Genomic DNA, 24,654 nt, shown 5'->3' on the forward strand with positions numbered 1-24,654 from the left:
TGCATGTACCTTTCAGTCTATTTCCCTATCTCTTAAGGGTGTTAGGATAGCCGAGCAGTCTATGGCGCCAGACTTTTTATCTTCTATTTAGGAGACATTATCAGGTCAACGTAAAATGGCAATGTCCTCCTTATGGACACAAGTTCATATCCCACTTCTGACAAGTATTTTGTTCAATAAAGTCAGTCTTCTCACTTCCTGGAAATAACTTCTGACTCCAGTTGTGAAACTGGGGTTACCTGAACGAGGCATGGCTCAATCCACTTCCGTTGTCCCAATGGCATATTAGGAAGCAGCTGCCTAACCCACTTGGTAAATGTAAGTGTGTGCTGGTCTTATTCCTGTAAAATATCATCCAACATGAATTAAACTCTAGCAGGTGGGAACAAGAAGGCATTTCTTTCTAGGACGGTCAGCTTTTATGTCACCCAGAAGAGCCAATGATCTTAGAGTTGAATAAAGTCAAACAGATTAGAAATAAACTTGTACTTGAATAACAAAATGACTTGTATATTCGGGGTGATTGCATGTACCTTTCAGTCTTCTCTCCTAACACTCAGGATGTCAGGATAGCATCAGTCTAAGGTGCCAGACTCAAGATGAAAATTCTTCCCTAGTTGGGTGTTCTGGTCTCTGAATGAAGGCGTGGGTTCAAATCCCACTTCTGGCAAGTATTTTGTTCAATAAAGTCAGTCATCTCACTTCCTGGAAATAACTTCTGACTCCAGTTGCGCACCATTGTGAGACTGGGGTTACCTGAACGAGGCATGGCTCAATCCACTTCCGTTGTCCCGATGGCATTTTAGGAAGCAGCTGCCTAACCCACTTGGTAAAAGTAAGTGTGTGCTGGTCTTATTCCTATAAATATCATCCAACATGAATTAAACTCTAGCAGGTGGGAACAAGAAGGCATTTCTTTCTAGGACGGTCAGCTTTTATGTCACCCAGAAGAGCCAATGATCTTAGAGTATAATAAAGTCAAACAGATGAGAAATAAACTTGTACTTGAATAACAAAATTACTTGTATATTCGGTGTGATTGCATGTACCTTTCAGTCTTCTCTCCTATCACTTAGGATGTCAGGATGGCCAAGCGGTCTAAGGCGCCAGACTCAAGATGAAAATTCTTCCCTAGTTGGGTGTTCTGGTCTCTGAATAGAGGTGTGGGTTCAAATCCCACTTCTGACAAGTTTTTTGTTCAATAAAGTCAGTCATCTCACTTCCTGGGAATAACTTCTGACTCCAGTTGCGCACCATTGTGAGACTGGGGTTACCTGAACGAGGCATGGCTCAATCCACTTCCATTGTCCCGATGGCATATTAGGAAGCAGCTGCCTAACCCACTTGGTAAATGTAAGTGTGTGCTGGTCTTATTCCTGTAAATATCATCCAACATGAATTAAACTCTAGCAGGTGGGAACAAGAAGGCATTTCTTTCTAGGACGGTCAGCTTTTATGTCACCCAGAAGAGCCAATGATCTTAGAGTTGAATAAAGTCAAACAGATTAGAAATAAACTTGTACTTGAATAACAAAATGACTTGTATATTCGGGGTGATTGCATGTACCTTTCAGTCTTCTCTCCTAACACTCAGGATGTCAGGATAGCATCAGTCTAAGGTGCCAGACTCAAGATGAAAATTCTTCCCTAGTTGGGTGTTCTGGTCTCTGAATGAAGGCGTGGGTTCAAATCCCACTTCTGGCAAGTATTTTGTTCAATAAAGTCAGTCATCTCACTTCCTGGAAATAACTTCTGACTCCAGTTGCGCACCATTGTGAGACTGGGGTTACCTGAACGAGGCATGGCTCAATCCACTTCCGTTGTCCCGATGGCATTTTAGGAAGCAGCTGCCTAACCCACTTGGTAAAAAAAGTGTGTGCTGGTCTTATTCCTATAAATATCATCCAACATGAATTAAACTCTAGCAGGTGGGAACAAGAAGGCATTTCTTTGTAGGACGGTCAGCTTTTATGTCACCCAGAAGAGCCAATGATCTTAGAGTTTAATAAAGTCAAACAGATGAGAAATAAACTTGTACTTGAATAACAAAATTACTTGTATATTCGGTGTGATTGCATGTACCTTTCAGTCTTCTCTCCTATCACTTAGGATGTCAGGATGGCCAAGCGGTCTAAGGCGCCAGACTCAAGATGAAAATTCTTCCCTAGTTGGGTGTTCTGGTCTCTGAATGGAGGTGTGGTTTCAAATCCCACTTCTGACAAGTTTTTTGTTCAATAAAGTCAGTCATCTCACTTCCTGGGAATAACTTCTGACTCCAGTTGCGCACCATTGTGAGACTGGGGTTACCTGAACGAGGCATGGCTCAATCCACTTCCGTTGTCCCGATGGCATATTAGGAAGCAGCTGCCTAACCCACTTGGTAAATGTAAGTGTGTGCTGGTCTTATTCCTGTAAATATCATCCAACATGAATTAAACTCTAGCAGGTGGGAACAAGAAGGCATTTCTTTCTAGGACGGTCAGCTTTTATGTCACCCAGAAGAGCCAATGATCTTAGAGTTGAATAAAGTCAAACAGATTAGAAATAAACTTGTACTTGAATAACAAAATGACTTGTATATTCGGGGTGATTGCATGTACCTTTCAGTCTTCTCTCCTAACACTCAGGATGTCAGGATAGCATCAGTCTAAGGTGCCAGACTCAAGATGAAAATTCTTCCCTAGTTGGGTGTTCTGGTCTCTGAATGAAGGCGTGGGTTCAAATCCCACTTCTGGCAAGTATTTTGTTCAATAAAGTCAGTCATCTCACTTCCTGGAAATAACTTCTGACTCCAGTTGCGCACCATTGTGAGACTGGGGTTACCTGAACGAGGCATGGCTCAATCCACTTCCGTTGTCCCGATGGCATTTTAGGAAGCAGCTGCCTAACCCACTTGGTAAAAGTAAGTGTGTGCTGGTCTTATTCCTATAAATATCATCCAACATGAGTTAAACTCTAGCAGGTGGGAACAAGAAGGCATTTCTTTCTAGGACGGTCAGCTTTTATGTCACCCAGAAGAGCCAATGATCTTAGAGTATAATAAAGTCAAACAGATGAGAAATAAACTTGTACTTGAATAACAAAATTACTTGTATATTCGGTGTGATTGCATGTACCTTTCAGTCTTCTCTCCTATCAATTAGGATGTCAGGATGGCCGAGCGGTCTAAGGCACCAGACTCAAGATGAAAATTCTTCCCTAGTTGGGTGTTCTGGTCTCTGAATGGAGGTGTGGGTTCAAATCCCACTTCTGACTAGTATTTTGTTCAATAAAGTCAGTCATCTCACTTCCTGGAAATAACTTCTGACTCCAGTTGCGCACCATTCTGAGACTGGGGTTACCTGAACGAGGCATGGCTCAATCCACTTCCGTTGTCCCGATGGCATATTAGGAAGCAGCTGCCTAACCCACTTGGTAAATGTAAGTGTGTGCTGGTCTTATTCCTGTAAATATCATCCAACATGAATTAAACTCTAGCAGGTGGGAACAAGAAGGCATTTCTTTCTAGGACGGTCAGCTTTTATGTCACCCAGAAGAGCCAATGATCTTAGAGTTGAATAAAGTCAAACAGATGAGAAATAAACTTGTACTTGAATAACAAAATGCCTTGTATATTCAGGGTGATTGCATGTACCTTTCAGTCTTCTTTCCTAACACTCAGGATGTCAGGATGGCATCAGTCTAAGGTGCCAGATTCAAGATGAAAATTCTTCCCTAGTTGGGTGTTCTGGTCTCTGAATAGAGTTGTGGGTTCATATCCCACTTCTGACAAGTATTTTGTTCAATAAAGTCAGTCATCTCACTTCCTGGAAATAACTTCTGACTCCAGTTGCGCACCATTGTGAGACTGGGGTTACCTGAACGAGGCATGGCTCAATCCACTTCCGTTGTCCCGATGGCATATTAGGAAGCAGCTGCCTAACCCACTTGGTAAATGTAAGTGTGTGTTGGTCTTATTCCTGTAAATATCATCCAACATGAATTAAACTCTAGCAGGTGGTAACAAGAAGGCATTTCTTTCTAGGACGGTCAGCTTTTATGTCACCCAGAAGAGCCAATGATCTTAGAGTTGAATAAAGTCAAACATATGAGAAATCAACTTGTACTTGAATAAGTTCTTTTAAAATCTTGAAATTCTCTAAAAAGAAAAAAATATATATCAAGTACATATAATAAAGTTGGTTTATCTCAAGAGCTTAGATCAGATGTTTTCTCTCATGAGTTTATTGTGGAAATTGTTTAGATAATATTTAAAACCACATAATTGGCTTGTTTATTCAGGTTGATTGCATGTACCTTTCAGTCTACTAGCCTATCTCTTCAGGGAGTTAGGATGGCCGAGCAGTCTATGGCACCAGACTCTTTGTCTTAAATCTAGGAGACATTATCCGGTCAAAGTAAAATGGCAATGTCCTCCTTATGGACACAAGTTGAATATAAATATATAGAGATCAGTCTGTCAGTCATCATACTTATTATCGACTATTGATGTTTTTCATAGACAAAATGACTTGTATATTCACTGTGATTGCATCTACCTTTCAGTCTTCTCTCTCAGCACTCATGGGGTCAAGATTAATATCCTTCCCTAGTTGGGTGTTCTGGTCTCTGAATGGAGGCGTGGGTTCCAATCCCACTTCTGACAAGTATTTTGTTCAATAACGTCAGTCAACGCACATCCTGGAAATAACTTCTGACTCCAGCCAGTTGCGCACCATTGTGAGACTGGGGTTACCTGAACATGGCATATCGGGAAGCAGCTGCCTAACCGACTAGGTGAATGTACGTGTGTGCTGGTCTTATTCCTGTAAATATCATCCAACATGAATTAATTTCTAGCAGGTGTGAACAAGAAGGCATTTCTTTCTAGGACGGTCAGCTTTTATGTCACCCAGAAGAGCCAATGATCTTAGAGTTCAATAAGTCAAACATATGAGAAATCAACTTGTACTTGAATAAGTTCTTTTAAAATCTTGAAATTCTCTAAAAAGAAAAAAAAATATATCAAGTACATATAATAAAGTTGGTTTATCTCGAGAGCTTAGATCAGATGTTTTCTCTCATGAGTTTATTGTGGAAATTGTTTAGATAATATTTAAAACCACATAATTGGCTTGTTTATTCAGGTTGATTGCATGTACCTTTCAGTCTACTAGCCTATCTCTTCAGGGAGTTAGGATGGCCGAGCAGTCTATGGCACCAGACTCTTTGTCTTCTATCTAGGAGACATTATCCGGTCAAAGTAAAATGGCAATGTCCTCCTTATGGACACAAGTTGAATATAAATATATAGAGATCAGTCTGTCAGTCATCATACTTATTATCGACTATTGAAGTTTTTCATAGACAAAATGACTTGTATATTCACTGTGATTGCATCTACCTTTCAGTCTTCTCTTTCAGCACTCATGGTGTCAGGATGGCTGAGTGGTCTAAGGTGCCAGACTCAAGATAAATATCCTTCCCTAGTTGGGTGTTCTGGTCTCTGAATGGAGGCGTGGGTTCAAATCCCACTTCTGACAAGTATTTTGTTCAATAACGTCAGTCAACTCACATCCTGGAAATAACTTCTGACTCCAGCCAGTTGCGCACCATTGTGAGACTGGGGTTACCTGAACATGGCATGGGTCTTCCGTTGTCCTGATGGCATATCGGGAAGCAGCTGCCTAACCGACTAGGTGAATGTACGTGTGTGCTGGTCTTATTCCTGTAAATATCATCCAACATGAATTAATTTCTAGCAGGTGTGAACAAGAAGGCATTTCTGTCTAGGACGGTCAGCTTTTATGTCACCCAGAAGAGCCAATGATCTTAGAGTTCAATAAGTCAAACATATGAGAAATCAACTTGTACTTGAATAAGTTCTTTTAAAATCTTGAAATTCTCTAAAAAGAAAAAAAAATATATCAAGTACATATAATAAAGTTGGTTTATCTCGAGAGCTTAGATCAGATGTTTTCTCTCATGAGTTTATTGTGGAAATTGTTTAGATAATATTTAAAACCACATAATTGGCTTGTTTATTCAGGTTGATTGCATGTACCTTTCAGTCTACTAGCCTATCTCTTCAGGGAGTTAGGATGGCCGAGCAGTCTATGGCACCAGACTCTTTGTCTTCTATCTAGGAGACATTATCCGGTCAAAGTAAAATGGCAATGTCCTCCTTATGGACACAAGTTGAATATAAATATATAGAGATCAGTCTGTCAGTCATCATACTTATTATCGACTATTGAAGTTTTTCATAGACAAAATGACTTGTATATTCACTGTGATTGCATCTACCTTTCAGTCTTCTCTCTCAGCACTCATGGTGTCAGGATGGCCGAGTGGTCTAAGGCGCCAGACTCAAGATTAATATCCTTCCCTAGTTGGGTGTTCTGGTCTCTGAATGGAGGCGTGGGTTCAAATCCCGCTTCTGACAAGTATTTTGTTCAATAACGTCAGTCAACTCACATTCTGGAAATAACTTCTGACTCCAGCCAGTTGCGCACCATTGTGAGACTGGGGTTACATGAACATGGCATGGGTCTTCCGTTGTCCCGATGGCATATCGGGAAGCAGCTGCCTAACCGACTATGTGAATGTACGTGTGTGCTGGTCTTATTCCTGTAAATATCATCCAACATGAATTAATTTCTAGCAGGTGTGAACAAGAAGGCATTTCTTTCTAGGACGGTCAGCTTTTATGTCACCCAGAAGAGCCAATGATCTTAGAGTTCAATAAGTCAAACATATGAGAAATCAACTTGTACTTGAATAAGTTCTTTTAAAATCTTGAAATTCTCTAAAAAGAAAAAAATATATATCAAGTACATATAATAAAGTTGGTTTATCTCAAGAGCTTAGATCAGATGTTTTCTCTCATGAGTTTATTGTGGAAATTGTTTAGATAATATTTAAAACCACATAATTGGCTTGTTTATTCAGGTTGATTGCATGTACCTTTTAGTCTACTAGCCTATCCCTTCAGGGAGTTAGGATGGCCGAGCAGTCTATGGCACCAGACTCTTTGTCTTCTATCTAGGAGACATTATCCGGTCAAAGTAAAATGGCAATGTCCTCCTTATGGACACAAGTTGAATATAAATATATAGAGATCAGTCTGTCAGTCATCATAATTATTATCGACTATTGAAGTTTTTCATAGACAAAATGACTTGTATATTCACTGTGATTGCATCTACCTTTCAGTCTTCTCTCTCAGCACTCGTGGTGTCAGGATGGCCGAGTGGTCTAAGGTGCCAGACTCAAGATTAATATCCTTCCCTAGTTGGGTGTTCTGGTCTCTGAATGGAGGTGTGGGTTCAAATCCCACTTCTGACAAGTATTTTGTTTAATAACGTCAGTCAACTCACATTCTGGAAATAACTTCTGACTCCAGCCAGTTGCGCACCATTGTGAGACTGGGGTTACCTGAACATGGCATGGGTCTTCCGTTGTCCCGATGGCATATCGGGAAGCAGCTGCCTAACCGACTAGGTGAATGTACGTTTGTGCTGGTCTTATTCCTGTAAATATCATCCAACATGAATTAATTTCTAGCAGGTGTGAACAAGAAGGCATTTCTTTCTAGGACGGTCAGCTTTTATGTCACCCAGAAGAGCCAATGATCTTAGAGTTCAATAAGTCAAACATATGAGAAATCAACTTGTACTTGAATAAGTTCTTTTAAAATCTTGAAATTCTCTAAATAGAAAAAAAATATATATCAAGTACATATAATAAAGTTGGTTTATCTCGAGAGCTTAGATCAGATGTTTTCTCTCATGAGCTTATTGTGGAAATTGTTTTGATATTTAAAAGCACATAATTGGCTTGTTTATTCAGGTTGATTGCATGTACCTTTCAGTCTACTAGCCTATCTTTTCAGGGAGTTAGGATGGCCGAGCAGTCTATGGCACCAGACTCTTTGTCTTCTATCTAGGAGACATTATCCGGTCAAAGTAAAATGGCAATGTCCTCCTTATGGACACAAGTTGAATATAAATATATAGAGATCAGTCTGTCAGTCATCATACTTATTATCGACTATTGATGTTTTTCATAGACAAAATGACTTGTATATTCACTGTGATTGCATCTACCTTTCAGTCTTCTCTCTCAGCAGTCATGGTGTCAGGATGGCCGAGTGGTCTAAGGCGCCAGACTCAAGATTAATATCCTTCCCTAGTTGGGTGTTCTGGTCTCTGAATGGAGGCGTGGGTTCAAATCCCACTTCTGACAAGTATTTTGTTTAATAACGTCAGTCAACTCACATTCTGGAAATAACTTCTGACTCCAGCCAGTTGCGCACCATTGTGAGACTGGGGTTACCTGAACATGGCATGGGTCTTCCGTTGTCCCGATGGCATATCGGGAAGCAGCTGCCTAACCGACTAGGTGAATGTACATGTGTGCTGGTCTTATTCCTGTAAATATCATCCAACATGAATTAATTTCTAGCAGGTGTGAACAAGAAGGCATTTCTTTCTAGGACGGTCAGCTTTTATGTCACCCAGAAGAGCCAATGATCTTAGAGTTCAATAAGTCAAACATATGAGAAATCAACTTGTACTTGAATAAGTTCTTTTAAAATCTTGAAATTCTCTAAATAGAAAAAAAATATATATCAAGTACATATAATAAAGTTGGTTTATCTCGAGAGCTTAGATCAGATGTTTTCTCTCATGAGTTTATTGTGGAAATTGTTTTGATATTTAAAAGCACATATTGGCTTGTTTATTCAGGTTGATTGCATGTACCTTTCAGTCTACTAGCCTATCTTTTCAGGGAGTTAGGATGGCCGAGCAGTCTATGGCACCAGACTCTTTGTCTTCTATCTAGGAGACATTATCCGGTCAAAGTAAAATGGCAATGTCCTCCTTATGGACACAAGTTGAATATAAATATATAGAGATCAGTCTGTCAGTCATCATACTTATTATCGACTATTGATGTTTTTCATAGACAAAATGACTTGTATATTCACTGTGATTGCATCTACCTTTCAGTCTTCTCTCTTAGCACTCATGGTGTCAGGATGGCCGAGTGGTCTAAGGCGCCAGACTCAAGATTAATATCCTTCCCTAGTTGGGTGTTCTGGTCTCTGAATGGAGGCGTGGGTTCAAATCCCACTTCTGACAAGTATTTTGTTTAATAACGTCAGTCAACTCACATTCTGGAAATAACTTCTGACTCCAGCCAGTTGCGCACCATTGTGAGACTGGGGTTACCTGAACATGGCATGGGTCTTCCGTTGTCCCGATGGCATATCGGGAAGCAGCTGCCTAACCGACTAGGTGAATGTACGTGTGTGCTGGTCTTATTCCTGTAAATATCATCCAACATGAATTAATTTCTAGCAGGTGTGAACATGAAGGCATTTCTTTCTAGGACGGTCAGCTTTTATGTCACCCAGAAGAGCCAATGATCTTAGAGTTCAATAAGTCAAACATATGAGAAATCAACTTGTACTTGAATAAGTTCTTTTAAAATCTTGAAATTCTCTAAAAAGAAAAAAATATATATCAAGTACATATAATAAAGTTGGTTTATCTCAAGAGCTTAGATCAGATGTTTTCTCTCATGAGTTTATTGTGGAAATTGTTTAGATAATATTTAAAACCACATAATTGGCTTGTTTATTCAGGTTGATTGCATGTACCTTTCAGTCTACTAGCCTATCTCTTCAGGGAGTTAGGATGGCCGAGCAGTCTATGGCACCAGACTCTTTGTCTTCTATCTAGGAGACATTATCCGGTCAAAGTAAAATGGCAATGTCCTCCTTATGGACACAAGTTGAATATAAATATATAGAGATCAGTCTGTCAGTCATCATACTTATTATCGACTATTGATGTTTTTCATAGACAAAATGACTTGTATATTCACTGTGATTGCATCTACCTTTCAGTCTTCTCTCTCAGCAGTCATGGTGTCAGGATGGCCGAGTGGTCTAAGGCGCCAGACTCAAGATTAATATCCTTCCCTAGTTGGGTGTTCTGGTCTCTGAATGGAGGCGTGGGTTCAAATCCCACTTCTGACAAGTATTTTGTTTAATAACGTCAGTCAACTCACATTCTGGAAATAACTTCTGACTCCAGCCAGTTGCGCACCATTGTGAGACTGGGGTTACCTGAACATGGCATGGGTCTTCCGTTGTCCCGATGGCATATCGGGAAGCAGCTGCCTAACCGACTAGGTGAATGTACGTGTGTGCTGGTCTTATTCCTGTAAATATCATCCAACATGAATTAATTTCTAGCAGGTGTGAACAAGAAGGCATTTCTTTCTAGGACGGTCAGCTTTTATGTCACCCAGAAGAGCCAATGATCTTAGAGTTCAATAAGTCAAACATATGAGAAATCAACTTGTACTTGAATAAGTTCTTTTAAAATCTTGAAATTCTCTAAATAGAAAAAAAATATATATCAAGTACATATAATAAAGTTGGTTTATCTCGAGAGCTTAGATCAGATGTTTTCTCTCATGAGTTTATTGTGGAAATTGTTTTGATATTTAAAAGCACATATTGGCTTGTTTATTCAGGTTGATTGCATGTACCTTTCAGTCTACTAGCCTATCTTTTCAGGGAGTTAGGATGGCCGAGCAGTCTATGGCACCAGACTCTTTGTCTTCTATCTAGGAGACATTATCCGGTCAAAGTAAAATGGCAATGTCCTCCTTATGGACACAAGTTGAATATAAATATATAGAGATCAGTCTGTCAGTCATCATACTTATTATCGACTATTGATGTTTTTCATAGACAAAATGACTTGTATATTCACTGTGATTGCATCTACCTTTCAGTCTTCTCTCTTAGCACTCATGGTGTCAGGATGGCCGAGTGGTCTAAGGCGCCAGACTCAAGATTAATATCCTTCCCTAGTTGGGTGTTCTGGTCTCTGAATGGAGGCGTGGGTTCAAATCCCACTTCTGACAAGTATTTTGTTTAATAACGTCAGTCAACTCACATTCTGGAAATAACTTCTGACTCCAGCCAGTTGCGCACCATTGTGAGACTGGGGTTACCTGAACATGGCATGGGTCTTCCGTTGTCCCGATGGCATATCGGGAAGCAGCTGCCTAACCGACTAGGTGAATGTACGTGTGTGCTGGTCTTATTCCTGTAAATATCATCCAACATGAATTAATTTCTAGCAGGTGTGAACATGAAGGCATTTCTTTCTAGGACGGTCAGCTTTTATGTCACCCAGAAGAGCCAATGATCTTAGAGTTCAATAAGTCAAACATATGAGAAATCAACTTGTACTTGAATAAGTTCTTTTAAAATCTTGAAATTCTCTAAAAAGAAAAAAATATATATCAAGTACATATAATAAAGTTGGTTTATCTCAAGAGCTTAGATCAGATGTTTTCTCTCATGAGTTTATTGTGGAAATTGTTTAGATAATATTTAAAACCACATAATTGGCTTGTTTATTCAGGTTGATTGCATGTACCTTTCAGTCTACTAGCCTATCTCTTCAGGGAGTTAGGATGGCCGAGCAGTCTATGGCACCAGACTCTTTGTCTTCTATCTAGGAGACATTATCCGGTCAAAGTAAAATGGCAATGTCCTCCTTATGGACACAAGTTGAATATAAATATATAGAGATCAGTCTGTCAGTCATCATACTTATTATCGACTATTGAAGTTTTTCATAGACAAAATGACTTGTATATTCACTGTGATTGCATCTACCTTTCAGTCTTCTCTCTCAGCACTCATGGTGTCAGGATGGCCGAGTGGTCTAAGGCGCCAGACTCAAGATTAATATCCTTCCCTAGTTGGGTGTTCTGGTCTCTGAATGGAGGCGTGGGTTCAAATCCCACTTCTGACAAGTATTTTGTTCAATAACGTCAGTCAACTCACATTCTGGAAATAACTTCTGACTCCAGCCAGTTGCGCATCATTGTGAGACTGGGGTTACCTGAACATGGCATGGGTCTTCCGTTGTCCCGATGGCATATCGGGAAGCAGCTGCCTAACCGACTAGGTGAATGTACGTGTGTGCGGGTCTTATTCCTGTAAATATCATCCAACATGAATTAATTTCTAGCAGGTGTGAACAAGAAGGCATTTCTTTCTAGGACGGTAAGCTTTTATGTCACCCAGAAGAGCCAATGATCTTAGAGTTCAATAAGTCAAACATATGAGAAATCAACTTGTACTTGAATAAGTTCTTTTAAAATCTTGAAATTCTCTAAAAAGAAAAAAATATATATCAAGTACATATAATAAAGTTGGTTTATTTCGAGAGCTTAGATCAGATGTTTTTTCTCATGAGTTTATTGTGGAAATTGTTTAGATAATATTTAAAACCACATAATTGGCTTGTTTATTCAGGTTGATTGCATGTACCTTTCAGTCTACTAGCCTATCTCTTCAGGGAGTTAGGATGGCCGAGCAGTCTATGGCACCAGACTCTTTGTCTTCTATCTAGGAGACATTATCCGGTCAAAGTAAAATGGCAATGTCCTCCTTATGGACACAAGTTGAATATAAATATATAGAGATCAGTCTGTCAGTCATCATAATTATTATCGACTATTGAAGTTTTTCATAGACAAAATGACTTGTATATTCACTGTGATTGCATCTACCTTTCAGTCTTCTCTCTCAGCACTCATGGTGTCAGGATGGCTGAGTGGTCTAAGGTGCCAGACTCAAGATTAATATCCTTCCCTAGTTGGGTGTTCTGGTCTCTGAATGGAGGCGTGGGTTCAAATCCCACTTCTGACAAGTATTTTGTTTAATAACGTCAGTCAACTCACATTCTGGAAATAACTTCTGACTCCAGCCAGTTGCGCACCATTGTGAGACTGGGGTTACCTGAACATGGCATGGGTCTTCCGTTGTCCCGATGGCATATCGGGAAGCAGCTGCCTAACCGACTAGGTGAATGTACGTGTGTGCTGGTCTTATTCCTGTAAATATCATCCAACATGAATTAATTTCTAGCAGGTGTGAACAAGAAGGCATTTCTTTCTAGGACGGTCAGCTTTTATGTCACCCAGAAGAGCCAATGATCTTAGAGTTCAATAAGTCAAACATATGAGAAATCAACTTGTACTTGAATAAGTTCTTTTAAAATCTTGAAATTCTCTAAAAAGAAAAAAAAAATATATCAAGTACATATAATAAAGTTGGTTTATCTCGAGAGCTTAGATCAGATGTTTTCTCTCATGAGTTTATTGTGGAAATTGTTTTGATATTTAAAACCACATAATTGGCTTGTTTATTCAGGTTGATTGCATGTACCTTTCAGTCTACTAGCCTATCTTTTCAGGGAGTTAGGATGGCCGAGCAGTCTATGGCACCAGACTCTTTGTCTTCTATCTAGGAGACATTATCCGGTCAAAGTAAAATGGCAATGTCCTCCTTATGGACACAAGTTGAATATAAATATATAGAGATCAGTCTGTCAGTCATCATACTTATTATCGACTATTGATGTTTTTCATAGACAAAATGACTTGTATATTCACTGTGATTGCATCTACCTTTCAGTCTTCTCTCTCAGCACTCATGGTGTCAGGATGGCCGAGTGGTCTAAGGCGCCAGACTCAAGATTAATATCCTTCCCTAGTTGGGTGTTCTGGTCTCTGAATGGAGGCGTGGGTTCAAATCCCACTTCTGACAAGTATTTTGTTTAATAACGTCAGTCAACTCACATTCTGGAAATAACTTCTGACTCCAGCCAGTTGCGCACCATTGTGAGACTGGGGTTACCTGAACATGGCATGGGTCTTCCGTTGTCCCGATGGCATATCGGGAAGCAGCTGCCTAACCGACTATGTGAATGTACGTGTGTGCTGGTCTTATTCCTGTAAATATCATCCAACATGAATTAATTTCTAGCAGGTGTGAACAAGAAGGCATTTCTTTCTAGGACGGTCAGCTTTTATGTCACCCAGAAGAGCCAATGATCTTAGAGTTCAATAAGTCAAACATATGAGAAATCAACTTGTACTTGAATAAGTTCTTTTAAAATCTTGAAATTCTCTAAAAAGAAAAAAATATATATCAAGTACATATAATAAAGTTGGTTTATCTCAAGAGCTTAGATCAGATGTTTTCTCTCATGAGTTTATTGTGGAAATTGTTTAGATAATATTTAAAACCACATAATTGGCTTGTTTATTCAGGTTGATTGCATGTACCTTTCAGTCTACTAGCCTATCTCTTCAGGGAGTTAGGATGGCCGAGCAGTCTATGGCACCAGACTCTTTGTCTTCTATCTAGGAGACATTATCCGGTCAAAGTAAAATGGCAATGTCCTCCTTATGGACACAAGTTGAATATAAATATATAGAGATCAGTCTGTCAGTCATCATAATTATTATCGACTATTGAAGTTTTTCATAGACAAAATGACTTGTATATTCACTGTGATTGCATCTACCTTTCAGTCTTCTCTCTCAGCACTCAGGGTGTCAGGATGGCCGAGTGGTCTAAGGTGCCAGACTCAAGATTAATATCCTTCCCTAGTTGGGTGTTCTGGTCTCTGAATGGAGGCGTGGGTTCAAACCCCACTTCTCACAAGTATTTTGTTTAATAACGTCAGTCAACTCACATTCTGGAAATAACTTCTGACTCCAGCCAGTTGCGCACCATTGTGAGACTGGGGTTACCTGAACATGGCATGGGTCTTCCGTTGTCCCGATGGCATATCGGGAAGCAGCTGCCTAACCGACTAGGTGAATGTACGTGTGTGCTGGTCTTATTCCTGTAAATATCATCCAACATGAATTAATTTCTAGCAGGTGTGAACAAGAAGGCATTTCTTTCTAGGACGGTCAGCTTTTATGTCACCCAGAAGAGCCAATGATCTTAGAGTTCAATAAGTCAAACATATGAGAAATCAACTTGTACTTGAATAAGTTCTTTTAAAATCTTGAAATTCTCTAAAAAGAAAAAAATATATATCAAGTACATATAATAAAGTTGGTTTATCTCGAGAGCTTAAATCAGATGTTAGATGAGGATGGCCGAGTGGTCTATGGCACCAGACTGGAGATGAAAATATTTCCCTAGTTGGGTGTTCTGGGCTCTGAATGGAGGTGTGGGTTCAACTCCCACTTCTGAAAAGTATTTTGTTCAATAAAGTCAGTCAACTCACATCCTGGAAATAAATTCTGACTCCAGCCAGTTGCGCACCATTGTGAGACTGGGGTTACCTGAACGTGGCATGGGTCAATCCACTTCCGTTGTCCCGATGGCATATCGGGAAGCAGCTGCCTAACCGACTAGGTGAATGTACGTGTGTGCTGGTCTTATTCCTGTAAATATCATCCAACATGAATTAATTTCTAGCAGGTGTGAACAAGAAGGCATTTCTTTCTAGGACGGTCAGCTTTTATGTCACCCAGTTTATCTCGAGAGCTTAGCTTAGATGTTTTCTCTCATGTGTTTATTGTGGAAATTGTTTAGATAATATTTAAAACCACATAATTGGCTTTCAGTCATCATACTTATTATCGACTATGAAACATTCAAAACCTGTAAAAACTACGTAGACAAAAACTGCTTTTAAATCTGTAGTAGTTTGCAGTAAAACCACATGGCAAACTATTGATACATGTGAATGCACACTAAGACCTTATTAACACGAGCGTAGTTCACGTCCATGAAAATCACGCGCGTAAATCACGCGCGTCACACGGACCTATGTAAGGCAATGGGGACATTTAGACATTTTTCACACAGCGTGTGTCCGCTGGGTGAAACTCACGACATGTCCTATACTCAAGCATTTTTTGCGCATCACGCTCCCAATGAAGTCAATGGGTGCGTGAAAATCAGGCGCAGCACACGGACGCACTTCCGTGTGCTGCACATGATTCGCGCAACAGTAGATCAAGAAATGAAGGAAAAAATAAAACCACCTCATTCATTTCTTTTTCTAAACCACAAAATCACTGCAAATCAATTAGATAAAAACAAAGAAACCAGATGACTTTTGTAAATACACGATAAAGCTAGTTTCACTTAAAAGCTACGATAAAGCTACATTACGGGTCATCAGACCCACGGTCATGCCAGGATTTGCAGCTGGAATACAGGCGCAGAAATAGGCCTGTACTACGCTCTTGTAGAAATGGCCTTATACTGAGAAACTACCCCCCCCCCCCAATTGTAGGTGTGTGAGAGTATTCTGTATTTTGTTTTCTGTACAATCTTTCTCATAATATTGTGGCTTGCCTGCAGGACCTCCATCAGAAATTTCTGTACCCCATACAGTCAGTGGCGGGGCAAGGGACAAGGGGGAGAGACTAGGTGGCAGGGGCTCTGTGGCGGGGGAGATGGCTAAGAGAGCAGAAAGTGACAGGGGCGGAAGTGGGTCCAGGGGGGATATTCATCCTGACAGGGGCTCTGGCTCTGTGGATGGGCAGAGGGGAGACAGATTAGCAGGGGCTCTGTGGAAGGCCAAGGGGGAGACAGTAGGTGTGCACGGGGGGTAACATCAAATCATCGCACTGAAGCGGTTGCTTTTACATAGTAGACTCACTCACCAAGTTGCAGTATGGACTGCTGCTTTCCTGCAGAATCTACGATCTTCCACTGCCACGGCACACCTGGACAAGGTCTTTACCTACTCCTCACACATCGCACACGTCACCTGCGTAGACACTAGATACAAAATGAATTCATAAACCTGACCAGACAATTAAATTATTTCAGACTCCTTTCAAGATTTCTAAACTGGTTCAGACCCCTAAGTTAATTTACACCCACAACCAGATCCCTAAATTAATTCAGACCCCAGAGCAGACACCTAAATGAATTCAGACCACCGACCAGAAATCTAAATTAATTTACACCCCCAATCAGACCCCTACCTTAATCAGAACCAAAACCAGACCCCTAAATTAATTTAGAATTCCAGACCCCTACTTTAATTTGCTCCCCCCAATCAGACCCCTAAATTAATTTACTTCCCAGAACAGACCCCCCCAAAAAAATTTAGACCCCCTATGTACTTACTGTACTTGAGTCCTTTTTCCTCCACTTCCATCTGGGCGCCTCCTCTTCTCCTCGGGTGCTGGGGCCCTTCTTCACAAGCCCAGCCAAAAAAGAAAGTACAGGGTTCTGCCCACCGGCACCTATTTGCGCATCAAAATGTAAAAACCGCACCTAAAAACGCATCAAAAAGGGCACTATTAGGTGCAGAGTTTACCTTCGGCATTGCCTGCTTTTACCTGTGGTTTTTATATGTATTTTCTGCACCAAATTCTGCAAAGTGTGCATGTATTCTTAAGAGCAACTGTTGGTACTTCTGTAAGGATGCCCGTAAACATATAGGTTGTGGGCCATGCGGCCAAGAACATTGTTTTACCACAAATTGTGGTTGTGCAATGCGGTTTTTGCTCACACTAAGTGTATAGGGAAAATACATAAAAATGTGCTTTGCATGTGCAAGCGCCCAGCCTAAGTAGCTAAATGTCACCCATCTATTCTAAATTATTTTTTAATTAATTCAAGCAAATAAAGCTGGCTCTTCAAAAATGTATTTATTCATTTATTCATGCCAATTGTAACGGCTTTCAGTAGCTGCTGCTTGAGTTAATTTTTTTTTTTTAGCATATATGAATTCTAAAATTGAGAAATTCCTTACAATAGCTAAATTGTGTTGCAAAACTTTGAATTATGGTCTAAAATGAATACATTTTGATTGCATTAGCCTTGTTTGATTGTTATCTGATAAAAAAACACACTTATCCCAAGTACATCTGTGCTTGTCTTTGATTAGCTGAGTAATTAGTAAATTGAAACAGTACGTGTGAGTTTACAGCCACTTAAATTAAAAGCCAGTCTAGGAAATCATATGCAGGGGTTAGCACTGACAATTAATTTCATAAGTGACTATTTGTAAAAGTGGTTGGTTTCTCCCAATTATACTCAACATTTCAACAGAGCAATAACAAGACATGGAAACATCTAAGAAACATTGTTTTCTGTGAAATATGATATTTACTATAGGCTCTTCTTACAGGGCAACAATCTTCTTTGATTATAACTCCCCAAAAATGCTAGCCATGGTGCCCACTATATTATGCCAGGCAAAGTGTCCAGGCCTCTGAACAGTACCACCCACAATGTGCCCCCTAAAATACAGCAGCTGCTAAATACGCAGATCCTCCCTGTTCCATTAAGGGTATGTGCACACACACTAATTACGTCCGTAATTGACGGACGTATTTCGGCCGCAAGTCCAGGACCGAACACAGTGCAGGGAGCCGGGCTCCTAGCATCATAGTTATGTACGATGCTAGGAGTCCCTGCCTCTCTGCAGGACAACTGTCCCGTACTGTAATCATGTTTTCAGTACGGGACAGCAGTTCCACGGAGTAGCAGGGACTCCTAGCATCGTACATAAGTATGATGCTAGGAGCCCGGCTCCCTGCACTGTGTTCGGTCCGGGACTTGCGGCCGAAATACGTCCGTCAATTACGGACGTAATTAGTGTGTGTGCACATACCCTAACACTACTTTCCTCTTCTAGTTAAATGTGAGTGGTCAACTGGGCCAGCCTTATGGCTTATTCAGACGAACGGGATATACGTCGGTGCAACGCGCATGATTTCACGAGTGTCGCGCGGACCTATATTAGTCTATGGGGCCGTGCAGACAGTTGCGTGATTTTTACGCAGTGTGAGTCCGCTGCGAAAAACTCATGACATGTCCGTTCTTTGTGCGTATTTCGCGCATTTCACCCACCCATTGAAGTCAATGGGTGTGTGAAAATCACGCGCACCACACAGAAGAACTTCCGTGGGACGAGCGTGATTTGCGCAACAGCTGTCAAACTATGAATGAAAACAGAAAAGCACCACGTTTACAAACATCCAAACGGAGTGTCATAAAGATGGCGGCTGCGCGAAAATCACGCAGCCGCGCATCATACGGGGCTGACACACGGAGCTGTTAAGTACCTTTTGCGCGCTCAAAATGCAGCGTTTTTTGCGTGCGCAAAACACACACACCCGTGTGAATCCGGCCTTAGAGTGTGACCCCTGCGACTACACAGGGCACATCACTCTCCCAATAAGAAGAAGGTATTGCGTGTCAAAACAGCAGATCAGCCATGCCAACAGCACTCAGTAAGGTGCAGATAGAGCAGACAGCTGTTTGATGCTGTTGGTGCTACTGTCCGCACTGTTTTTTCTAACCTGGATTGCCCGCTACACCACGAGCTTTAGCTCCCTGAGTTTATCCTCTGGCAAAGAAGGATAAACATAAGCTCTGTATCGATCACTATCAGGCTATATTCACACGATTAACATAATACGGCTGAAAATATGGAGCTGTTTTCAAGGGAAAATAGCTCCTGAGATTCAGCCGTTTTTTAAGCATTTTTCGCTGCGTTTCTTACGGCCGTTTTTGGAGCAGTTTTTCTATAGAGTCAATGAAAAATGCCTCCAAAAACGTCTCAAGAAGTGACATGCACTTCTTATTTGCGGACGTTTTTTTTTACAGAACAGAACGCTGTTTTTCCCTTTGAAATCAATGGGCAGAAGTTTGGAGGCATTCTGCTTTCGATTTTTCGGTAATTTTTCAGCCGTTTACAGCCCGAAAAACGACCGAAAATAAGCTGTGTGAACATGCCCTAAAAGTAAGCTCTGTATCGATCACTATTTCTCTACAGATTTCCCAAAGACAAAAGAAGTGCCTATTTTCCACCTCACTAAATGACTTAAAACGTAACAAATTGTATCTGGCAAATTTAAAATTCAAAAAGGTTCCCTACACCATAGAAGCAATATTTAAAATTAGTTGACCAAATGCATCTACTGGTATTACTAGATACGGTAATTAGCAGTCTACATTTCAGGAATATTGTGATATGTATTCAATCACTATGTTGTCTATTTAGTGCATCAGAAGGACAGGTATAGGATGCAACACTAATATAAATAACAACACAGCACCCCCGACATGTTTCGCCACATTAGGCGTCTTCAGGGGCTAGCAATAAGAAAAAGTACATGGGAAAAGCCTATACTGCATACGCGCTACCTATTCCCTTTCACTCTTGTCCAGTTTAACACGTCAAGATAAAAATTATCTCCACATACTCTTCCTTTCATATTTTCTCTTTAACCTCTACCTTCAAGTGTGCCCCTAACAGCCCGTTGCAAATAGACAAATATTTCTCACTTTTCTGCATCTGCCAGGTGCACTTATCAGTCGATTTAGCCTTAGAGGAGGCTAAAAAGAGTATATTCCTCCGTTCCATGTGCTACCTGTAATGACGGGGGTAGGGAAACGGACAAGTGAGCCCTAATCTGCCCGCCACTCTGTCCCTGCCTACTTGCCACGACCCGCCCTAGGCGACGGGGTACAACTGGGCGGCGGCCCCTAAGTGCACGAGACAAACAGACAAGGGTACACAAAGCTAAGGGAAATGGGGCAGTTGCCCACGGCAACACCGTGAGCAACAAGAGTGGTGAAGGAGCCGAGTCAAACCAGGAGTGCCCGAGGTACCAGACGCAGAGCAGGAGAGTAGTCAGTAAGCCAGGGTCAGTATGGAGCAGGATCAAATAGTAAGAAGCTGTAGCTGGGCCAGGAAACCACACGAGAAGAATCACAAGCAAAGGAGGAACAGGAAAGGCAGGTATAAATAGACAGAGGGCGGGAGCTAGCTCCGTCTGGCCAGGCAGCGATAGGCTCTCCCACTCCTAAGCCTGCCATCCTGAGTGGTGGATGATGGAGTCAGTCTCAGAGACATAGACTCAGGTGCAGACTGATTACCTATGGGCGTATACACAGAAGTTGTGCCTGGCAGATCCTTTACAGTACCCCCCCTTTTATGAGGGGCCACCGGACCCTTTCTAAGTGGACCTGGTTTATTGGGGAAATGAAGGTGGAACTTCCTGACCAATACCCCAGCGTGAACATCCCGGTCGGGTACCCAAGTCCTCTCCTCAGGCCCGTATCCTCTCCAATGGACCAGGTACAGGAGGGAGCCTTGGACCATCTTGCTGTCCACAATCTTGGCCACTTCTAATTCCACCCCCTCAGGGGTGAGAACGGGAACAGGAGGTTTCCTCGAGGGAGCCAAGGACGGGGAGCAGCATTTAAGGAGGGAGGCATGAAACACGTCGTGTATTCGAAAAGATGGGGGTAACTCCAGTCAGAAGGAGACAGGATTGAGGACTTCAATGACCTTATACGGCCCAATAAAACGGGGAGCAAACTTCTTGGACGGGACCTTAAGGCGAAAGTTCCTAGACGATAACCACACCAGATCCCCGACCATAAACAAGGGGTTAGCAGAACGTCTTCTATCAGCCTGAGTTTTTTGTACGCTCTGGGACGCCTCTAGGTTCTTCTGAACCTGGGCCCAGACTGTGCACAGTTCCGGATGAACGACCTCTACCTCGGGATTGTTGGAACTACCAGGTGAAATGGAGGACAACCGTGGATTAAACCCAAAATTACATAAAAAGGTGAGACCCCTGACGAGTTACTGACCCGGTTATTAAGGGAAAATTCGGCGAGGGGAATGAATGAGACCCAATCATATTGACAGTCAGAGATAAAACACCTTAAATATTGTTCTAGAGATTGATTAGTCCTCTCAGTTTGGCCATTAGTTTCAGGATGGAAGGCAGAGGAGAAGGACAGATCAATCTCCAACTTTTTACAGAAGGCTCTCCAAAACAATGAAACAAATTGTACCCATCTGTCCGAAACAATATTGACAGGGACCCCATGGAGACGCAGGATGTGTTTGACAAACAAGGTAGCTAACGTCTTGGCATTGGGTAGTTTCTTGAGGGGCACAAAGTGGCACATTTTACTAAAGCGGTCTACTACAACCCACACCACCGACTTGCCTTGAGATGGAGGCAAATTGGTGATAAAATCCATGGAGATATGGGTCCAAGGTCTCTGGGGAATGGGCAAAGAACGTAGTAAGCCTGCTGGTCGGGACCTGGGAGTCTTGGACCTAGCACAAACCTCACAAGCGGCGACGTAGGCCTTAACGTTTTTTAGGCAACCCAGGCCACCAATAGTTTCTGGCAATGAGGTGTTTGGTACCCAGGACGCCTGGATGACCAGATAGTGCGGAGTCATGATTTTCCCTAAGTAACCTTAGCCGGAATTGCAGGGGAACAACAGCTTGTCCTCAGGAAGGTTCCCGGGAGCTGAACCTTGATCAGCCGCAATTTCAGAGACTAAATCAGAATCAATAGAAGAAATGATTATACCAGGAGGCAAAATACAAGCAGGATCTTCCTCCGAACGAGGGCTGGCCATGAAGCTACGCGACAGTGCATCGGCCTTAATATTTTTAGACCCAGCCCTATAGGTAACCAAAAAGTTGAATCTGGTAAAAAATAGCGCCCATCGAGCTTGTCTCGGGTTTAGCCTCCGGGCAGATTCTAGGAAAACCAGATTCTTGTGGTCGGTAAGGACCGTTACCTGGTGCCTATCCCCCTCCAGGAAGTGGCGCCACTCTTAAAATGCCCATTTAATGGCTAAGAGTTTGCGGTTGCCAATATCATAGTTACTCTCAGTGGGTGAAAACTTCCTGGAGAAGTAGGCACAGGGACGGAAATGTGTGAGAGACCTGGTACTCTGGGACAAGACAGCCCCCAATCCCACCTCGGATGCGTCAACTTCCACGATAAATGGCTCCATTTGGTTGGGCTGAACCAGCACCGGGGCCGAGATAAAGCACTTCTTAAGGACCTCAAAAGCCTGGACAGCCTCAGGAGGCCAGTGGAGGAGATCAGCACCTTTGCGAGTGAGGTCTGTAAGAGGCTTAGCGATGACCGAGAAGTTAGCAATAAATCTCCTGTAATAATTAGAGAACCCCAAGAAACACTGTAACGCCTTCAGGGAGGCAGGTTGGACCCATTCCGACACAGCCTGGACCTTGGCAGGGGGCAAGGGAATTCATGAGGAGTGAGGATTTGACCCAAAAATGGTATCTCCTGTACCCCAAACACACATTTTTCGGTTTTCGCAAACAGTTTGTTTTCCCGAAGGACCTGGAGCACCTTCCTGACATGCTCAATGTGGGAGGACAAGTCCTTGGAAAACACCAGTATGTCATCAAGGTACACTACAAGAAATACCCCCAGGTAATCTCTTAAAATCTCATTTATGAAATTCTGGAAGACCGCAGGAGCATTACACAACCCAAAGGGCATGACGAGGTATTCGAAATGACCTTCGGGCGTGTTAAACGCAGTCTCCCACACATCCCCCTCTTTGATACGGATAAGGTTATACGCCCCCCGTAGATCAAACTTAGAGAACCATTGGGCCCCCTGAACCTGATTAAAGAGATCAGGAATCAAAGGAAGGGGATACTGGTTCCTTACAGTGACCTTATTCAAGTTACGGTAGTCAATGCATGGTCTAAGACCACCATCCTTCTTCCCTACAAAGAAGAAGCCAGCACCTACCGGAGAAGTAGAGGGGCGAATGTAACCCTTGGCCAGGCATTCCTGGATATACTCTCTCATGGCTTCACGTTCGGGACAAGAAAGATTAAATATTCTACCATTAGGGAGCTTAGCTCCTGGTACCAATTCGATAGCGCAATCGTATTCTCTATGAGGAGGTAACACTTCGGAGGCCTCCTTAGAGAAAACATCAGCGAACTCCTGAACAAACTCAGGTAGCGTGTTCACCTCCTCAGGGGGAGAAATAGAATTAACAGAAAAACATGATGTCAAGCATTCATTACCCCATTTGGTAAGCTCCCCAGTATTCCAGTCAAATGTGGGATTATGCAACTGCAACCAGGGAAGGCCTAAAACCAAATCGGACGATAATCCCTGCATCAACAGTACAGAGCACTGCTCCAAATGCATGGAGCCCACAAGGAGTTAAAAAACAGGGGTATGCTGTGTAAAATAACCATTAGCAAGAGGAGTGGAGTCGATACCCACTACCGGGACAGGTTTAGGCAAATCAATCAAAGGCATAGCTAGAGACATAGCAAATTCCACAGACATGATATTAGCAGAAGACCCTGAATCCACGAAGGCACTGCCGGTATCAGACCTACCACCAAAAGAGACCTGAAAGGGAAGCAAGATTTTATTACAATTCATATTTACGGGAAATACCTGTGCGCCCAAGTGACCTCCCCGATGATCACTTAGGCGCGGAAGTTTTCCGGCTGTTTATTCTTACACCTAGGACAGGTGTTCACTTGATGCTTGTCATCCCCACAATAGAAGCAGAGACCATTCTTCCTGCAGAACTCTCTACGTTGTCGGGGGGACACGGAGGCCCCGAGTTGCATAGGTACCTCCGAGTCTTCCGTGGAAGAGCGAAGCAACGGGACCTCGGGAGGCATCATGGGGGAGTCAGAGGGGAAAACACAAAAACGTTCAAGTTGTCGTTCCCTGAGACGTCGGTCAAGTCGTACCGCTAAAGCCATAACCTGGTCTAAGGAGTCTGAAGAGGGATAGCTAACTAGCAGATCTTTCAGGGCGTTCGACAGACCCAACCTAAACTGGCACCCTAAGGCAGGGTCATTCCACCGAGAAGCTACGCACCACTTCCTAAAGTCAGAACAATACTCCTCAACAGGTCTCTTACCCTGACGTAAGGTCACCAGCTGACTCTCGGCAAAGGCAGTCCTGTCAGTCTCGTCATAAATGAGTCCGAGAGCAGAAAAGAAACGATCAACGGAG

The 24,654-nt window shown here is 42.2% G+C and overlaps 13 non-coding genes across 13 annotated transcripts; all 13 read left to right on the forward strand.

The window, feature by feature from the left end:
• Positions 1-1,079: 1,079 nt before the first annotated feature.
• Positions 1,080-1,188, forward strand: TRNAL-CAA (transfer RNA leucine (anticodon CAA)). The gene is made up of 2 exons: positions 1,080-1,117; positions 1,143-1,188. It is a non-coding gene; the product is annotated as a tRNA-Leu (tRNA).
• Positions 1,189-3,146: 1,958 nt separating this feature from the next.
• TRNAL-CAA (transfer RNA leucine (anticodon CAA)) lies at positions 3,147-3,255 on the forward strand. Its single transcript has 2 exons — positions 3,147-3,184; positions 3,210-3,255. It is a non-coding gene; the product is annotated as a tRNA-Leu (tRNA).
• A 2,158-nt stretch (positions 3,256-5,413) lies between these two features.
• Positions 5,414-5,522, forward strand: TRNAL-CAA (transfer RNA leucine (anticodon CAA)). The gene is made up of 2 exons: positions 5,414-5,451; positions 5,477-5,522. It is a non-coding gene; the product is annotated as a tRNA-Leu (tRNA).
• Positions 5,523-6,315: 793 nt separating this feature from the next.
• Positions 6,316-6,424, forward strand: TRNAL-CAA (transfer RNA leucine (anticodon CAA)). Its single transcript has 2 exons — positions 6,316-6,353; positions 6,379-6,424. It is a non-coding gene; the product is annotated as a tRNA-Leu (tRNA).
• A 793-nt stretch (positions 6,425-7,217) lies between these two features.
• Positions 7,218-7,326, forward strand: TRNAL-CAA (transfer RNA leucine (anticodon CAA)). The gene is made up of 2 exons: positions 7,218-7,255; positions 7,281-7,326. It is a non-coding gene; the product is annotated as a tRNA-Leu (tRNA).
• Positions 7,327-8,117: 791 nt separating this feature from the next.
• Positions 8,118-8,226, forward strand: TRNAL-CAA (transfer RNA leucine (anticodon CAA)). The gene is made up of 2 exons: positions 8,118-8,155; positions 8,181-8,226. It is a non-coding gene; the product is annotated as a tRNA-Leu (tRNA).
• Positions 8,227-9,016: 790 nt separating this feature from the next.
• On the forward strand, positions 9,017-9,125 carry TRNAL-CAA (transfer RNA leucine (anticodon CAA)). The gene is made up of 2 exons: positions 9,017-9,054; positions 9,080-9,125. It is a non-coding gene; the product is annotated as a tRNA-Leu (tRNA).
• A 793-nt stretch (positions 9,126-9,918) lies between these two features.
• On the forward strand, positions 9,919-10,027 carry TRNAL-CAA (transfer RNA leucine (anticodon CAA)). The gene is made up of 2 exons: positions 9,919-9,956; positions 9,982-10,027. It is a non-coding gene; the product is annotated as a tRNA-Leu (tRNA).
• A 790-nt stretch (positions 10,028-10,817) lies between these two features.
• TRNAL-CAA (transfer RNA leucine (anticodon CAA)) lies at positions 10,818-10,926 on the forward strand. Its single transcript has 2 exons — positions 10,818-10,855; positions 10,881-10,926. It is a non-coding gene; the product is annotated as a tRNA-Leu (tRNA).
• Positions 10,927-11,719: 793 nt separating this feature from the next.
• On the forward strand, positions 11,720-11,828 carry TRNAL-CAA (transfer RNA leucine (anticodon CAA)). Its single transcript has 2 exons — positions 11,720-11,757; positions 11,783-11,828. It is a non-coding gene; the product is annotated as a tRNA-Leu (tRNA).
• Positions 11,829-12,621: 793 nt separating this feature from the next.
• TRNAL-CAA (transfer RNA leucine (anticodon CAA)) lies at positions 12,622-12,730 on the forward strand. The gene is made up of 2 exons: positions 12,622-12,659; positions 12,685-12,730. It is a non-coding gene; the product is annotated as a tRNA-Leu (tRNA).
• Positions 12,731-13,521: 791 nt separating this feature from the next.
• Positions 13,522-13,630, forward strand: TRNAL-CAA (transfer RNA leucine (anticodon CAA)). The gene is made up of 2 exons: positions 13,522-13,559; positions 13,585-13,630. It is a non-coding gene; the product is annotated as a tRNA-Leu (tRNA).
• A 793-nt stretch (positions 13,631-14,423) lies between these two features.
• Positions 14,424-14,532, forward strand: TRNAL-CAA (transfer RNA leucine (anticodon CAA)). The gene is made up of 2 exons: positions 14,424-14,461; positions 14,487-14,532. It is a non-coding gene; the product is annotated as a tRNA-Leu (tRNA).
• The last annotated feature ends 10,122 nt before the right edge of the window (positions 14,533-24,654 follow it).

Source organism: Rhinoderma darwinii, chromosome 4 (genome assembly GCF_050947455.1).
Source record: "Rhinoderma darwinii isolate aRhiDar2 chromosome 4, aRhiDar2.hap1, whole genome shotgun sequence".
Taxonomy (NCBI): domain Eukaryota; kingdom Metazoa; phylum Chordata; class Amphibia; order Anura; family Rhinodermatidae; genus Rhinoderma; species Rhinoderma darwinii.